The 17,040-nt window shown below is 49.0% G+C and overlaps 1 protein-coding gene across 1 annotated transcript in view; it reads right to left on the reverse strand.

Moving 5' to 3' along the window:
• LOC127584373 (electrogenic sodium bicarbonate cotransporter 1-like) overlaps positions 1 to 16,839 on the reverse strand; it is a 182,221-nt gene extending 165,382 nt beyond the window's left edge. The window contains exon 1 of the mRNA XM_052041132.1: positions 16,619 to 16,839. The gene's annotated coding sequence lies outside the window, so the exon portion shown is untranslated. The remainder of the gene's footprint in view (positions 1 to 16,618) is intronic.
• Between the last annotated feature and the right edge of the window lie 201 nt (positions 16,840 to 17,040).

The raw sequence follows: 17,040 nt of genomic DNA on the forward strand, positions 1-17,040 counted from the left end.
TGTGTTGCTCCAGATTCCAGAACCTGCAGTCTCTCGTGTCGACCTTCTCCAAACCTGCATGCCCCCGAGATGTAAATCATGCAGACAAAACCGGCAGGGAATGTACATTCACATCAACCTGTTCAGCCCTGGGTCTGAAAGTAAAGACCTTGCACCCAACAGAAGCTTTGTAATGAGGTGCAGTTCCCATCAAACCATGAGGGAACACAAAAGCCAAAACATGTACAGGAAGAGCCCACAATGAGCAATCAGATTACACTGTAAATAATATTACTTAACATTGATGTGCTAAGTGGGGCTGGGTGGTGGGAAGGGACGGGAGTGGGACCGTGGTGATCTTCAGACTCCTAGAGATTAACTCTTAATCTCTCAATCTACCTCGTCGTGGCCCTTGCACCTTATTGTCTGCCTGCACTGCACTTTCTCTACAACTATAACACTTTATTCTGCAGTCTGTTATTGTTTTACCCTGTACTACCCTGGTGTAATGTTTGGAATTATCTTCTGGATGGCATGCAAAACAAAGTTTTTCACTGTATCTCAGTACATGTGACAATAATAAACCAATTTACCAATTTCTTTGAGTTAGAGGGTGGTAAATCTCCAGAACTCGATATCCCAGAGGGTTGTAGATATGGGGGTATTTAAAGAGGAGGTGGAGAAATTTTTTAAAGAGCTACAGGGAACTGGCACGGAAGTGGAGATGAGGCCTGGGGCAGCACAGTCAAGATCATACTGAATGATATGGCAGGCTATCATTAATATCAGACTATCATAAGTAGTGTCTACAGGATGCGCGGCCTCAAGAAGGAAACAACCATCATCGAAGATCCCCACCATCCGGGCCATGCAATCTTCTCACAGCTGCCATCGGCCAGGAGGTACAGAAGCCTGAAGTCCCACACCACCAGGTTCAGGAACAGCTACTTCCCTTCAACCATTTGGTTCTTGAACCAACTAGCACAACCCTAATCACTGCCTCAGTACAGCAACACTATGACCACTTCGATCATTTTGCACTAAAATGGACTTTTTTTTGTTCTAGTTGTGTTCTTCCTTGTAAAAATTGTGTATAGTTTACGTTTAATTTATATTTTCTTGTGAATGCTGCTTATCTGATGCTCTGTGCCCGTGATGCTGCTGCAAGTAAGTTTTGCATTGCACCTGTGCACACATGGACGTGCATGTGACAATAAACTCGACTTTGGCTTGAGGGAATGAATGCTTTACTCTTGCTCCTACTGTCTTGTGTTGTCCAAAGTGGGCAGAGCAAGGCAAGGTTAGCACAGCACATCCGCATCAACTTACATATAAAATCACATGGCACAAATGAGACCATTCAGCCCATCGCACCTGCGCTGGTGCTTTGAATGAACTCTCCAGCTAGTCCCATCCCCTTGCTCTTTCCCCATGCCACTCTGTGTGGTCTTAAGCAAACTCTTTATCAAATGCTAACTGATCCAAAGATTAAAATAAAGTATGAATCAATCACATAGTAAATCCACAGCCCTTCCAGATGTTTAAATATAAAACAATAGGAGCTCAAGGTGAGAACCCAAATGTACAAACGATTGGACACCAGCCTCCCCTCCTTTACCTCTCGTTGTCTTGGCAAAGTAGCCAGCATAATCAAAGACCCCACCCACCTGGGACATTCTCTCTTCTCTCTCCTTCCATCGGGTGGAAGATACAGGAGCCTGAGGGCACGTACCACCAGGCTTAAGGACATCTTCTACCCCACTGTGATAAGACTATTGAACGGTTCCCTTATACAATGAGATGGACTCTGACCTCACGATCTACCTTGTTGTGACCTTGCACCTTATTGCACTGCACTTTCTCTGCAGCTGTGACACTTTACTCTGTACTGTTATTGTTTTTACCTGTACTACATCAATGCACTCTGTACGAACTCAATGTAACTGCACTGTGTAATGAATTGACCTGTACGATCGGTTTGCAAGACAAGTTTTTCACTGGACCTCGGTACAAATGACAATAATAAACCAACACCAATCTTAAGGACAACCTCCAACAATTTAAAGCTCAGATCATGCACATACCTCATAATCCCTCCGGACTCTCTCCATCCCATTTTGGTTGTTCATGGTAACACCATGATGTTTGGGCTCCCATTTATCACACTTATTTTTTTTATAAACCTAATAGACTCTGTAGACCTGCTGAGTTCCTCCAGCAGGTTATTTGTTGCTCCAGCTTCCAGCATCTGCAGTCCCTCGTGTCTCCAGACTCTGTAGACTGATCTCTAAAGAGACAAATTTGCTACAAGTTCTGCTGTAACATCTACCCTTCTCAAGATTAACACCAATGGTTACTTGCAGTTTCTGGAGAGTTATGAGGCATGTTGTATTGAGAGCTGCAATCAGCACAGGAACCCAAAAAACAGCAGATTTCCTGTGCCGAGGTTTGCTAGTTCTGGTTGTTCATAGTCTTGTAATGTTTGGCACACAGCGTTGCATATGATGCAGTGATGATAATAGAAACTTGGCTATAAAAGTGGCACGACAGGGCATTAAGTACTCCTGGATGCAAAGTGCTCAGGAAGAAGAGGAAAGGGAATAAAGGAGGAGCAGGAGGTAGTGTTGACTGGAGAGAATATTACGGTGCTGGGGAGAGGATGGCACAGAGAGGCCAAAAGACTGAATCTGATTGGTTAGACCTAAGGAATAGTGGAGAGAACATTACACTGCTGGGTGTTTTCTACAGCTCATAGAGTGAGAGAGAGAGTTAGGACAAAATATGCAGAGGTATTACAGAGATGTGCAAAAATCTATCGGGCAGTTATAAAGGAGGATGGAATTCAGGGCAGGGCGGGTGAAGAGTTTCAAAGTTGTGTCCGGGATAATTTCCAAGAGCAGTATGCTTCCGGTATGAGGAGGGAGGCATTGCTGGACCTGGTTCTGGGGAATGAAGAGGATCGTGTGCATCAAGTTCCGGTAGGGGAGCCTTTGGGTAATAGTGATCATAACATTGTAAGACCCAGGTTGGCAATAGAAAAGGAGAAGGAGCAATCTAAAATAAAAATAATTCATTGGAGGATGGACGATTTCAATGGAATGAAAGTGGATCTGGCCCAGTTAAATTGGAAACAAAAGTTGACAGACAAATCTGCAGCAGAACACTGGGCTGTCTTAGGGAAATTAGTGGTTCAAGTACAGTTGAGGCGCAGTCCCATGAGGGGAAAACAGATACAGAGGAAGAAAAGGTTGTGTGAGACAAGTGTGAGACAAGAATACCAGCAAGAACCAGACTTAAAGAATCAGAGGGAAATTAAAAGTAAAACCAGGGAGGCCAAGAGAGGGTATCAGAAAAGATTAAATAAATGGAAACCCATAAGTGTTCTATGGGCATATAAATAGTGTTGGGGTAGTACATGGTGAAGTGGGACCTATTAAGGATTAAACTGGGAACTTGCCTGTGGATGCTGAGAGCAGTGTTGAGGTACTGATTATTTGCACCTGTTTTCAGCAGGGAAGAGGGTGCGTCCAAACTACTGGTGATATCACAGATGGAGACTCTTCTCATTACTACCATCGGGGAGGAGGTACAGGAGCCTGAAGACCCGCACTCAATGATTCAGGAACAGCTTCTTCCCCTCCACCATCAGATTTCTGAACGGTCCATGAACCCATGAACACTACCTCGTTATTCCTTCTTTTTTGCACTATTTATTTATTTTGTAATTTATAGTAACTTCATGTCTTTGCATTGTACTGCTGCCGCAAAACAACACATTTCACATCATACAAGTCAGTGATAATAAATCTGATTCTGATACAGACAGAAGTCAGGTTACCTAAGGTTGTAGAATTCAGTGTTGAACCCAGAAGGCTGCAATGTGCCCAGACAGAAGGTGAGGTGCTGTTCCTCAAGCCTGCGTGAGGCCTCATTGTAACAGTGCAGGAGGCCATGGACCGATAGGTCAGAGAGAGAGTGGTATGGATAATTGAAGTGGCAGGCAGTGGGAAGTGGACTGAACGTAGCTATTCTACAAAGCGATCACCCAGTCTGCGTTTGGTTTCTCCAGTGTAGAGGAGACCACAGTGTGATCACTGAATGCAGAACACTAGATTGGAAGAAGGGCAAGTAAATCACTGCTGATTGGGTACAGATACAGGTGTGGCCCGACCTGCTAAGCATTTCTGGCATTTTCTATTTATTTTTGTGTTTATCCGATTTTGATGAGATGCTGGATAAAATCGATGAGAGTAATGCAATCGATGTGGTTTACTTGGATTCTGACAGGGAGCCACGTGACAGGGTTATCAGCAAAGTTGAAGCACGTGGCAGAAACAGGGCGGTAGGTGGAGGCAGGTTCCATTGTGGGAATTAGAGGCCCATCTCAGAGAAGGGCCTGGCTAGGGTAGGACTAGTGGAGAGCTGGTGTGTACCCTGAGGGCATGGGTACAGAGTTAATGAAGGAGAGAGGGTTGATGTCAATGGTTGTGTTTCAGACTGGAGGAAGGTGAATAGTGTGATCTGTGTTGGGCCCACTGCTTGTATTGATCAATGTGAACAACCTAGGCTTGGAGATGATGTCCAAATGCCCAAGTGACTTGCTGTCATGACAACAATCTTTCCCTCAATGTCAGCAAAACAAAAGAGCTGGTCATTGACTTCAGGAAGGGGGGCAGTGCACATGCACCTGTCTACATCAATGATGCTGAGGTCAAGAGGGTTGAGAGCTTCAAGTTCCTAGGAGTGAACATCACCAACAGCCTGTCCTGGTCAAATCATGTAAGTGCCACGGCCAAGACAGCTCACCAGCACCTCTGCTTCTTCAGGGTAAAGAAACTTGGCATGACCCCTTTGACCCTCACAAATTTTTATCAACGTACCACAGAAAGCATCCTATCTGGATGCATCACGGCTTGGGATGGTAACTGCTCTGCCCGGGACCACAAGAAACTGCAGAGAGTTGTGGACACAGCCCAGCACATCACGGACACCAGCCTCCCCTCCATGGACTCTTGTCTATACTTCTCACTACGTCGGTAAAGCAGCCAGCATAATCAAAGACCCCACCCACCCCGGATATTCTCTCTTCTCCCATCGGGTAGAAGATACAAAAGCCTGAAAGCACATACCACCAGGCTCAAGAACAGCTTCTATCCCGCTGTTATAAGACTATTCCCTGGTACGATAAGAATGACTCTTGACCTCACAATCTACCTCGTCATGACCTTGCACCTTATTGTCTGCCTGCACTGCACTTTCTCTGTAGCTGTAACACTTTATTCTGCATTCTGTTATTGTTTTACCTTGTACTACCTCAATGCACCGTTGTAATGAATTGATCTGTATGAACGGTATGCAAGACAAAGTTCTTCACTGTACCTCGGTACGTGTGACAATAATAAACCAGTTTACCAAAATGTCTAAATTTGCCAATGGAATAAAACTTTACAGTGCTGTGAACTGCAAAGAAGATAGTGCTAAACTGCAGGAGGATACAAACAGGCTGATGGAGTGGGCAGACTGTGGAAAAACATCAGGTAACGGATTCCGGTCGGAAGAACAAGGAGAGGCAAAATGCAATAACGAAGAGCATAAATAATCTGGATGAGTATGTTGATGGGTGGGTTGGTAAGTTTGCAGACGATACCAAGAATGGCGGAGCTGTGAACAGTGTAGAAGACTGGCGATGGATACAGCTTGATGTGGGCAGAGAAATGGCAGATGGAGTTTAACCCGGATAAATGTGAGGTGTTGCACCTTGGTGGGACTAATGTCAAGATGCAGTACACTCTTAAGGGCAAGACCCTTAACAGTGTTGAAGAGCAGAGAGACCTTGGGGTGCAAGTCCATGACTCATTGAAAGTGGCTACACAGGTAGACAGGGTGGTTAAGAAGGCTGATGGAATGTTTGCTTTCATTAATCAGGGTACTGAGTACAGGAGTCAAGAAGTTATGATGCATCTCTATAGAACTCTGGCTAGGCTGCATTTATAGAGTATTCTGTGCATTTCTGGTCACCTCACTATTGGAAGGATGTCAGGGCTTTAGAGAGGGTGCAGAGGAGGTTTACTAGGATGCTGCCTGGATTAGAGGGCATGTGCTATCAGGAGAGGCTGGACAAACTTGGGCTCTTTTCTCTGGAGCGGGGGAGGCTGAGGGGTGATCTGTTGGAGGTGTATAAAATTATGAGGGGCATAGATAGGGTGGACAAGCAATATCTTTTTCCCATTATTGAGCGATCCAATACCAGAGGGCATCCATTTAAGGTGAGATGGGATAGTTTCAGAACAGACGTGAGGGGTACTGAGAGAGTGGTGGATGTCTGGAATGCATTGCCTGATAGGGTGGTGGAGGCAAATTCATTGGGGGCTTTTAAGAGGGGCTTGGATGGGCACATGAATGAGAGGAAAATAGAGGGACATGGGCATTCTGTAGGTCGGAGGGATTAGCTATGTCGGCACAACATTGTGGGCCGAAGGGTCTGTTCTGGTTGTAATATAGTGTGGGAAATGGGATGCAGGGGAAAAGGGCGAATGGGGTGCACGGATCATTGAAAGTGGCAGGGCAGGAGGAAAAAGCAGTTAAAAGGAATACACACACTTCTGGGCTTTATCAACAGAGGCAAAGAGAATAAAAGCAGATAATGTCAGGCTAGACTTTCACAAAGTACTGCTCCTTCCTCACCTGGAGTACTGTTCAGTTCTGGTCGCCTTGTTATGGGAAGGAAGATGTTAGAGAGGGTCCAGAAAAGGTTTATGAGAACGGTTCCTGAAATGAGGGACTGCAGTTCCAGGGATAGATTAGAGAGGCTGGGACTGCTTATTGTGGAGAAGGTTGAGGACGATTTGATGCATTAAATGGGTGGTGGATGGTGGGAGCCCTGTTCCCGTTGGTGGAGGGGCTGGGAACTGGAGCAACAAACTGCTGGAGGAACTCAGCGGGTCAGGCGGCATCTGTGGAGGCAGAGGGACGGTCAATGTTTCGGGTCGAGAGCCTGCATCAGGACTGAGAGTGTAGAGGGGAGATGGCCGGTATAAAGAGGTGAGAGGGAGGGGTGAGGCAGGGGCTGGAAGGTGAGAGGTGAAAGCAGGTGAGGGGGAGTTGATGAGCAGGGAGCCAGGTGTGGGAGGGGGGAGGGTGTAGTTGGAGGAGAGCGGCTGGCAGGTGAAAGGTAGAGACAGATAAATAGAGAGAGTAAAAAGGGGGCAGATGGGGAAAAAGAAAAAGGAGTCAAGGACTGGAGATCACAGGTTTAAGATAAAGAGGAAGAGAATTAATAGTTCCATCATGGGCACAACCCTCCCCACCATCAAGGGCATCTTCAAGAGGCGGTGCCTCAAGAAGGCGGCATCCATCATTAAGGACCCTCACCATCCGGGACACACCGTCTTCTCATTCAGGAACCTGAAGACCTACACTGAATGTTTCAGGAACAGCTTCTTCCCCTCCGCCATCAGACTTCTGAACAGTCCATGAACCCAGCCTTCTTATTCCTTTTTTGCAGTATTTATTTATTTTTGTAATTTATAGTAATTTTATGTCTTTGCACTGTACTGCTGCCACAAAACAACACATTTCACGTCATCTGTCAGTGATAATAAACCTGATTTTGATTCTGACATTAGGAGTAAAATTTTTCCGCAGAGTGTGGTCGGAATCTGGAAAGCACTGCCTGCAGATGTGGTGGAAATTCCATCGTGGTCTTCAAGAGGGAATTAGATCAATATATAGGAAGGAAAACTTTGCAATGCCTCAGAGGAGGGCCAGGGTAAGGTGGAACTAGCAGACAGATGGTGTGTTGTAACCTTTCAGTGATACCCAATTTGGAACTCTTCCTCCCTTTCGCATCTCGGGCCACCTGATACACAGTACCCAGGATCCACTGCAGCTAAAACCTCCCGTTGGATTATTTTCAGCCTATCAAAGAGCCATTTTTCCATTGGCAATATGTCCCTGGCCAATAAGGTGTCCCAAGACATTGAAGGGAAACACTTTGAAGGGAATAACTAAAAAAAGACTATCATAAATCAAAGGTTGCTTTGTTTTAAATAAACTATAAACATCCAATGTTTATCTTCATACATCCTTTAAAACAACACACACAACTTGATTATTAGTTTCAAAATATTCTTTCATGAGTGGATGCTAACTCTGAAAATAGATCTCTGTTGTAAACTCTGGACAGGACAACAACCCACGCTATAAAATCTCGGAGACAGATCTTTGACCTCACACATTAACTTTATTTCTCCAACTACAGATACTGCCCGAACTGCTACCTCTAGCGTTTATTGATAAAGTAATGGTGTTGTAGTCGCATCAAATGCCAAAGATCACAGAACAAAATGCGATAGTTTATGCCACTTCTCTTGAACGAAAGTTGAAAAGGGGAAAGTACAAACCCCTTCGTACAGAGAAAGTCATTTTAGTGAAAAATTTTCATAAAATGATCATATGATTTTAAATCTCTCTTATTCTTCAATATTAACACATCACAAAAGACGAAAAAAGGTTATGGGGCTCATTGTCCCACAAGTTGTAAACTCTACTACCAATTTCTAATGCTTTTGTAGTCCTTGCACTTTTATGTCGGTTTTGTATTAATTGGTTTCCCAAACTGCTGCATCAGGCCATCGGCACAACTATGTGCAAATCATGATCACCACGCAGTATAAACTATAAACAGGTAATCAGTTACTAAAGTGCTAATAATGGCAAAATGGAAACAGAAAGGACCTGAATGTACACGGGGCAAAAAGAGGTCATGAGATGGATATGGCAGGCAAGGTTAAGGAAAATCCCAGGAGAGTTTACAGGTATATTAAAGAGTAAAAGTGTGGTTTGGGAGAGAATAGGTCCCCTTAAATATCAGCATGACAGTCTATGTGTGGAGATGGGTGAGATTTTTAATGAATATTTCTCATCAGTTTTTACTGTGAAGAAGATTGTGGAAGCTAAGGAATTGAGGCAAATAAGTGGTGATGTTTTGGACCATATATGAACAATCACAGAGGAGGTATTGGCAGCCTTAAAGCACATTGAGCTGGATAAATTCTCAGGGCCTGACCAAGTATATCTTTGGATCTTGTGCGGAGCTAGGGAAGAAACTGCGGAGGTCCTTGTAGAGATATTTGCATCATCTTTAACCACGGGTGAAGTTCCAGAAGACTGGAGGGTGGCTAATGTTGTACCATTATTTAAGAAGAGCAGCAAAGACAAGCCCAGGAACCACAGGCTGGTGAGCCTGACATCAGTGGTGAGTAAGTTACTGGAGGGGATTCTAGGAGACAGGTTCTATCAGCATTTGGATGGACAGGGACTGATTAGGACAGTCAGCAGGGCTTTGTGTGTAGGAAATTTTGTGAAGTCAAATCAGGGTAGGACTTTCACAGTGGATGGTAGGGCCCTGAGGAATGTTGTAGAACAGAGGGACCTAGAAGTACAAAGACATGGTTTCCTGAAAGCAGCATCACAGGTGGTGAAGGAGGCTGTTGACACGCTGGCCTTCATCAGTCAGGGCATTGAGTACAGGAGTTGTGAAGTTATATTGCAGTTGTACAAGACATTGGTGAGACCGCACTAGGAGTATTGTGTACAGTTTTGGTCACCCTGTTAAAGGAAAGACGTCATTAAGTTGGAAAGAGTACGAAGAAGATTTACAAGAATGTTGCCAGGACTCGAGGGCCTGAGATAAAGGGAGAGGTTGGGCAGGCTGGGGCTTTATTCATTGGAGCGTAGGAGACTGAGGGATGACCTTACAGAAGTGTATAAAATTAAGAAAGGCATAGATAGGGTGAATGCACATGGTCTTTTTCCCAAGGAAAGGGAATCAAAAACTACATGGCATAGGTTTCAGGTGAGAGAGGAAAGATTTAAAAGGGGCCTGAGGAGCAACTTCTTCACGCAGAGGGTGGTGAGTATATGAAACGAGCTGCCAGAGGAAGTGGGTGAGGCAGGTACAATAACAACATTGAAAAGACATTTGGATAAGTACATGGATAGGAGGGGTTTAGAGAGATATGGGCCAAATGCAGGCAGATGGCACCATGGTCAGCATGGACGAGTTGGGCCGAAGGGCCTGTTTCCATGCTGTATCAATCTATGACTCTGGTAACCCCAAGGTTGTTGTTTCAGCTGCACCTGGAGGTTAACCTACTGAGGGTGGTGAGCGATGCCTTGTCACTCCCAGGTAACTGTGGGAGGTGGAAGACCATTGACCGTGATCAATGTTCGGGTGTTCGCAGGTCATTCTGTTGGCAGATATGGAATAATGACAAATGACACTCCCAGCTGGGCATCATTGTTAGATCAACAACAAAGCTATTAATAGTTATGCTAGTTACGTGAGCTTAGATTGTGTTATTGTCTCAGATGTTGCTGGCCTGAAGGCAAGAGAGAACTTCGCCCAGCATGTGGGAGGTGCACCTGGGGGTCAATCCCATCCTCACACACCTGGTCCCAGTGAGAGCTGGCGTGTTTAGCCCCGGCAAACACCAGCCCCTCCCCCTTACCACCAGCACCCTGTGGTCACACATTCCTGGGGCCTGGCAGAGGAGGCCATTTGGCCCACTCTGCCAGCGCTGGATCTGAACAAGCCCTTGGATCAGTCCCACTCCATGCACATCTCTCCTGCTCCGATTGAACCCACTCCCAGCGCCCCTCCTGGGTTACAGACGCTCGCTGGGGGCAGATTACCCCCCCTCCTCCTGCAGCTCCCCTCCGTCCCTCCTCTTCCCTCTCTCCCTCTCCTCCTCTCCCCCTCCCTCACCCCCTCCTCCTCTCCCCCTCCCTCCCTCACCCCCCTCCTCCTCACTCCTTGTCCTGCAGCCTCTCCTAATTCACTCTGTCAGGACCTTTCAGCAAGGATGGGACAATGTGCCAGCACTTTAATTGCCCTGAATGTGAAACATTTTGACATCCCCCCCCCGCTCACCTAGCGGTCAGTGAGCTGCCCGAGGTCACACAGTGAGGTCAGTGCCCAGTGTAACGCCCTCCCCGGTGCACAGCACCTGACTTTCCAAAGCCGAGTAGTAGGTGGGTTCCATCCACCGGGGCTCCCGGGCAGCACAGGTGAGGCTGGAGAACACCTGGTCAACACCTGGAGAATACCTGGTGAACACCTGGGGACGGTTTGTCCATAGACGAGCCAAGACCCAGCCTGCCCTCCCCTCTATCACACTTCCCCCCCTCAATGTCCCCACCTCCTCATTACCCTCTCCCTCCCTGTTCTGTTCTCTCACTGGCCACAGGCCATTCGGCCCATCTGACCTATGCTGATGGGTCCACACAAACCCACCTCGCCTCGAGCCACTCCATTAGCAGAACTATGTCTCTCTTCCCCATTTCTTCCTTTCCCCATCTCACACTCTACCTTTCCCACATCCTGATACTGTTGTCGTCCGTCTGTCTCAGTGTGTCCCTCACACTTTTACTTTTGCTGTATCTCTCCGTACCTCTGCCTGCCTCAGTCTCTCTCCCTCCCTCTGAATCTCCCCCTCTCCCTGTCCTCCTGTTTCTCTCTCTGTCTCCCCCTCCTTCTCTCTCTCTCTCTCTCTCTCTCTCTCTCTCTCTCTCTCTCTCTCGTGCCTCCAGCATTCCCCCTCTCCCTGACTGTTGAATGGAGGGCTCAGTCTTCTTACGTAAGACATTTACATAAAGCACATTCATGAAGCCCAGTTCAACTGCTCACACCAAACGCCCTCTCCTGATGTGGCCTCTCTCAGTAATCAGTGGTTGACTCTCCATTCACAAACCAAGGTGCCCTGCATCCTCAGCCTGGGTGTGAAAGTAACTAACCAGTGTGCAAACTAACCCCAGGTTCCACACAACAGTAAACAAATCTGTATTCTGTCACTGGCCACTCACTCTTCAGCTCAATCCAAGTTACTCCAAACACCCATTACAAACAAGTTTAAAGAAATCATAAATCACAAATGACATTATTGCTAAACCAAAGGATATCCCAAGAAATTGTCAGTCATAACTGGTGCAGTGAATGATTGACTATGGGGAAGAGAGGGAGGGTGAAGGAGAGGGGGTGGAGGGAAGGGAAGGAGCCGGGGGGAAGACAGGGAGTGGGAGAGGGGGTGCATGGAGAAGGCCTCAGAGTTGGCTGTTGTCTCTCCTGTGCAACCATCCTGCCTGAGCCACGTTGCTATAGCACCCGTCGGAAGCTCGGAACAGCCCGATGTCGAAAAACAGAGTGGCTAGTTCATGCACAGCAAGATCCCACACCAGCAGCGTGACAATGTCCTGATGCTCTGCTTCACATGTCCATTGAGGGATACATATCAGCAACTCTTAGAGGACTGCAGGGGATCCCACCTTAGAGTCCAGGCCCAATATTATCCCTTGATTAATCGTTAAAATTAATGGGTCATTCCAACCTTGTGTTACAGCAGTGACCCCGTAACTGAAGCTGTGACTCAGAGGGTAGGGAGAGTGGGAGGAGGCAGTCGATGGGGTTTTTATAGTTACAGAGGCAGGCATTAGCTGCAGTAGGTGGGACCAGCGTGTTGACTGTATGAGGGGGAGTTATTGTAACAAGTGCGCAGAGCAGGGAGAGGGAGCACACAGGGTATCGGTACTCTGTAAACGGTGCTCTGCATTTCAGTAGCAGCTTTCACACCATAGGATGTCCCAACGCACTCCACAGCCAATGAAGTACTTTCCAAAGAGTGGTCGCTACGGAAATGCAGGGAACCTCACAGATGATTTTTGGACAACAAACTCCCACAAGCAGCAAAGGACCGACTTTCCAGGAATGTTGATGAGGGACGGATTTCAGCCAGGACTCCGGGGGAAACTTCCCTGCTCTTCTTATCGTCATGACCGTGGGACCTGTTGCAGTCAGCGGAGAGCCCAGGCAGAGCTTTGCTTCAACCATTGCATCCCTTTAATTAAGAAGATTCCAAGCTACTTCCCTGTGGATCCTGATTAAGATTCACTCCGTGTTCCCCAATATCCCCAGCGGATGACAGGACAGCTTTTGGTAATTTCCACAGGACAAAGCCAGCTTGCCCTTGGCAATGAGAACAAGACAATAACCTGCTGTTAATGACTTTGGCCAGGGGATAAACACTGGTGAACTGCTTTCGCGACAGTCCACCAGGTCACCAACAGCAGGCCATTCCCAGACCCCAGGCACAATTGAGGTGAGGCAGCAGCACAGAGGGAAGGAGTTACTGGGGCTTCCTCACACAGATCTGGGCAACCTGAGGGCTACACGTCACGATCCAAGCCAATCTCCCAGCGTAGGACTGAGGGAGTGCTGCAGTGTCGGAGCATCAGGCTTTACAGTGATACAATCATGAGGGGCATAGGTAAGGTGAACTAGTCTTTTTCCCAGGGTTGAGGACTCCAAAAGTAGAGGCATAGGTTTAAAGTGAGAGGGAGAAATCTAAAAGGGACTTGGGGCAATTTTTTCACGCAGAGGGTGGTGGGTATATGGAACGAGCTGCCAGAGGAAGTGGTAGAGGCAGGTACAATTACAACATTTGAAAGACATTTGGGCAGGTACGTGGATGGGAAAGGTTTAGAGGGATATGCGCAGGCACGGTAGTATAGCGGTTAGCGTAACGTTATTACAGCGCCAGCAACCTGGGTTCATATCCGGCCGCTATCTGTAAGGAGTTTGTACATTCTCTCCGTGTCTGTGTAGGTTTCCTCCAGGTGCTCCGGTTTCCTCCCACATTCCAAAGACGTATGGGTTAGGAAGTTGTGGGCATGCTATGCTGACGCCGGAAGCGTGGAGACACTTGCGGGCTGCCCCCCAGAACACTCTACTCAAAAGGACACATTTCACTGTGTGCTTCGATATACATGTGACTAATAAAGAAATCTCAATCTCAAACGCAGGCAAGTGGGACTAGCTCAGTTCGGCAACTTGGTCAGCATGGATGAATTCGGCCAAAGAGCCTGTTTCTGTGCTGTGGAGCTCTGTGACTCTATGATTCAATGGGCATTGAACAGAGGTTGTCTGCTCCTTGGAGTAGGGCAGCTCTCCCCAGTTCTGGGACCAGTACACCGGCAATGCTGAAAACCAGGCTGTAGTCACATTGCTGTTTGTGGAGGAAGCCATGCACTACAGGGCTGAATTACTTCAGCAAGGATACCATGGAAAGACACCTCCTGACTGGTGCAGGGTCCACAGATGCTGACCGACCTGCTGGCTGTTTCCTGTTTTTATTTCAGGTTTCCTGCATCTGCGGTTTGGTGACCTTCATCTCCTGACTGCCCCGGGTTAGGTAAGGGGGAAATCAGCCGCTGTCTCTGGTGAATCTCTCACCCTGTCAGGACAGAGGAGAGTGCTGGGCTGGGCTGGGCTCTGGCGAAGGGAGGGGTGTCCCAGACCGAGAGGTTACGGCTGATATACCCCCAGAAGAGGTGGGTGCGGCAGAGCTGGGAAACACAGAACACGGAACACGGAACATGGAACTATATAGGTTCTGACATGCATATAGGACCCTGACATGCAGCTATATAGGTCCCTGGTCAGACTCCACTTGGAGTATTGTGCTCAGTTCTGGTCACCTCACTACAGGAAAGATGTGGAAGCCATAGAAAAGATGCAGAGGAGATTTACAAGGATGCTGCCTGGAATGCGGAGCATGCCTTATGAAAGCAGGTTGAGGGAACTCGGCCTTTTCTCCTTGGAGAGATGGAGGATGAGGGGGGGACCTGATAGAGGTGTATAAGATGACGCGAGGCATTGATCGGGTAGATAGTCAGAGGCTTTTCCCCAGGGCTGAATTGGTGGCCACAAGAGGACATAGGTTTAAGGTGCTGGGGAGTAGATATAGAGATGTCAGGGGTAAGTTTTTTACTCAGAGAGTGGTGAGTGTGTGGAATGGGCTGCCGGAAACAGTGGTGGAGGCGGATACGATAGGTTCTTTCAAGAGACTGTTAGATAGGTACATGGAGCTGAGTGAAATAGAGGGCTATGGGTAAGCCTAGTAATTTCTAGGGTAGGGACACGTTCAGCACAGCTTTGTGGGCCGAAGGGCCTGAATTGTGCTGTAATTGTTCTATGCTCTATGGAACATAGAACAGTACAGCGTAGGGACAGGCCCTTCGGCCCACCATGTCTGTGCCCAACACGATGCCCTATTAAACTATCTCTTCCACCTGTCCATGACCCACATAGAGTCACAGAGTCATACAGCATGGAAACAGGCCCTTCGGCCCAACTCATCCGTACTGACTGTGTTGCCCAGCGAGCTAGTCCCACCTGCCCACGTTTGGGCCAGAGCCCTCTAAACCTCTCCTCTCCATGGATTTCGGTTCCTCTTATACATCCCTCCATTCCCTGCACATCCATCTAAGAGCCTTTTAAACACCCCTATGGTATCTGCCCCCACCCCCACCCCATCCCCCCGGCAGGCACCCACAGCTCTCTGTGTTAAAAAACCTGCCCCGCACATCTCCTCCGAGCTTACCCCCTCTCACCTTAAACGCATGCCCTCTGGAATTAGACATTTCGACCCTGGGAACAAGACTCTGTGGCTCTCACGTAGTTTTATAAACTTCAATCAGGTCCCTTCAGCCTCCACCGCCCCGGAGGAAACTTCTGTTCCCGGCCACACGCCAGCGCCGGCTCCTGACTCCGGCGACCGGACCCACCGGCCCAGGGAGGGGAAGGGGAACCAGGGTATTGTCCCAGTCAGGGGGCCCACGTCGGGGCGGGCAGTACCCCCGTTGCCCATCCCCTACCGGCCAGCCGAGAGGGCAGGTGATGCACGGTGCAATCCCACCTGGACAGGGCGGTGTGGCGCTCCCGCAGCCCTGCACTGTCAGCCCAGGGGATGGGCAGTGGGCAGTGGTCCGGCCCCCACCCACCCACTGACCCGGGTTAGTCCAGGGCCACAGTACACCCCGACCCACGGTACACCCGGACCCACAACACGTGGCGCCTCCGCCACTGCTTCCCCGCCGCACACACGGAGCCGGCTCCGTCCCACGTCCGAACGGGACCCATTGCCGGGCCGCGGCGGCTCCGATCCCCACACCGCGTGTGGCTGCCTCCCGGCCGGGGCCGCTCCGGAGGATCCTTTGTCCCGGCGGCAGCGGCCGCCACCGCGCCGTCTGGGTGAAACGTGTCTCAGCCCCAGACAACAGTACACCCGGACCCACAGTACCCCCCGACCCACGGTACACCCCGACCCACGGTACACCCGGACCCACGGTACCCCCCGACCCACGGTACACCCCGACCCACGGTACACCCGGACCCACGGTACACCCCGACCCACGGTACACCCGGACCCACGGTACCCCCCGACCCACGGTACACCCCGACCCACGGTACACCCGGACCCACAGTACCCCCCGACCCACGGTACACCCGGACCCACGGTACCCCCCGACCCACGGTACACCCCGACCCAGACAGCAGTGCTCACTACACCCGGCACACTGTGCCCGGCACTCGCCGTGGCACAGCGGGCACACATACTCACACACACTCACCTACAAATACCCATACACACGCACTCACACACACACACACTCTCTCAAACACAATTGCACGCACACGCACCACTCTCACACAAACGCATGCTCTCACACACACTCAGTTCGCACACTGCCTGGTTTAATTCCCCAACACAAAGGCACCAACGTTAGCCCGAGATCTCCCTACCTCGGAGCGGACTTGGCTATAGTAACCTGAGCCTCCTGGCTGTGCCTGCCTCAGAACATCAGCACCGAGCCCACGACCCGGGGATTTCCTTTCTCTCTCTCTCTCTCTCTCGCCGGGGTTCCTGACCACGCCGGAGTAAGGCAGCTCAACCTGTGAGTCAGAGACAGGCTGTGTGTACAGGAGCCTCTCTCTCTCCGAGATACTCGCCGGCCAATTTTATTTCCATATTTAAAGCGCTAACACGTCACTCAGCAAAGTAGGAGGCAAGATCTCAAAAGGGTCAAAGTGCCCACCTCCTTCCGAGGAACCTTCGCGTTGGGCGTTCCACTGTTTTGAAATCGGATCCTTGCGAACTAACTTCCCATCCCCAGCACTTGCCCTGTGCTACCGCTTTGTGTGGTGAAACCCTCACAGCAACGATC

This window comes from Pristis pectinata, chromosome 2 (assembly GCF_009764475.1).
Source record: "Pristis pectinata isolate sPriPec2 chromosome 2, sPriPec2.1.pri, whole genome shotgun sequence".
NCBI lineage: Eukaryota > Metazoa > Chordata > Chondrichthyes > Rhinopristiformes > Pristidae > Pristis > Pristis pectinata.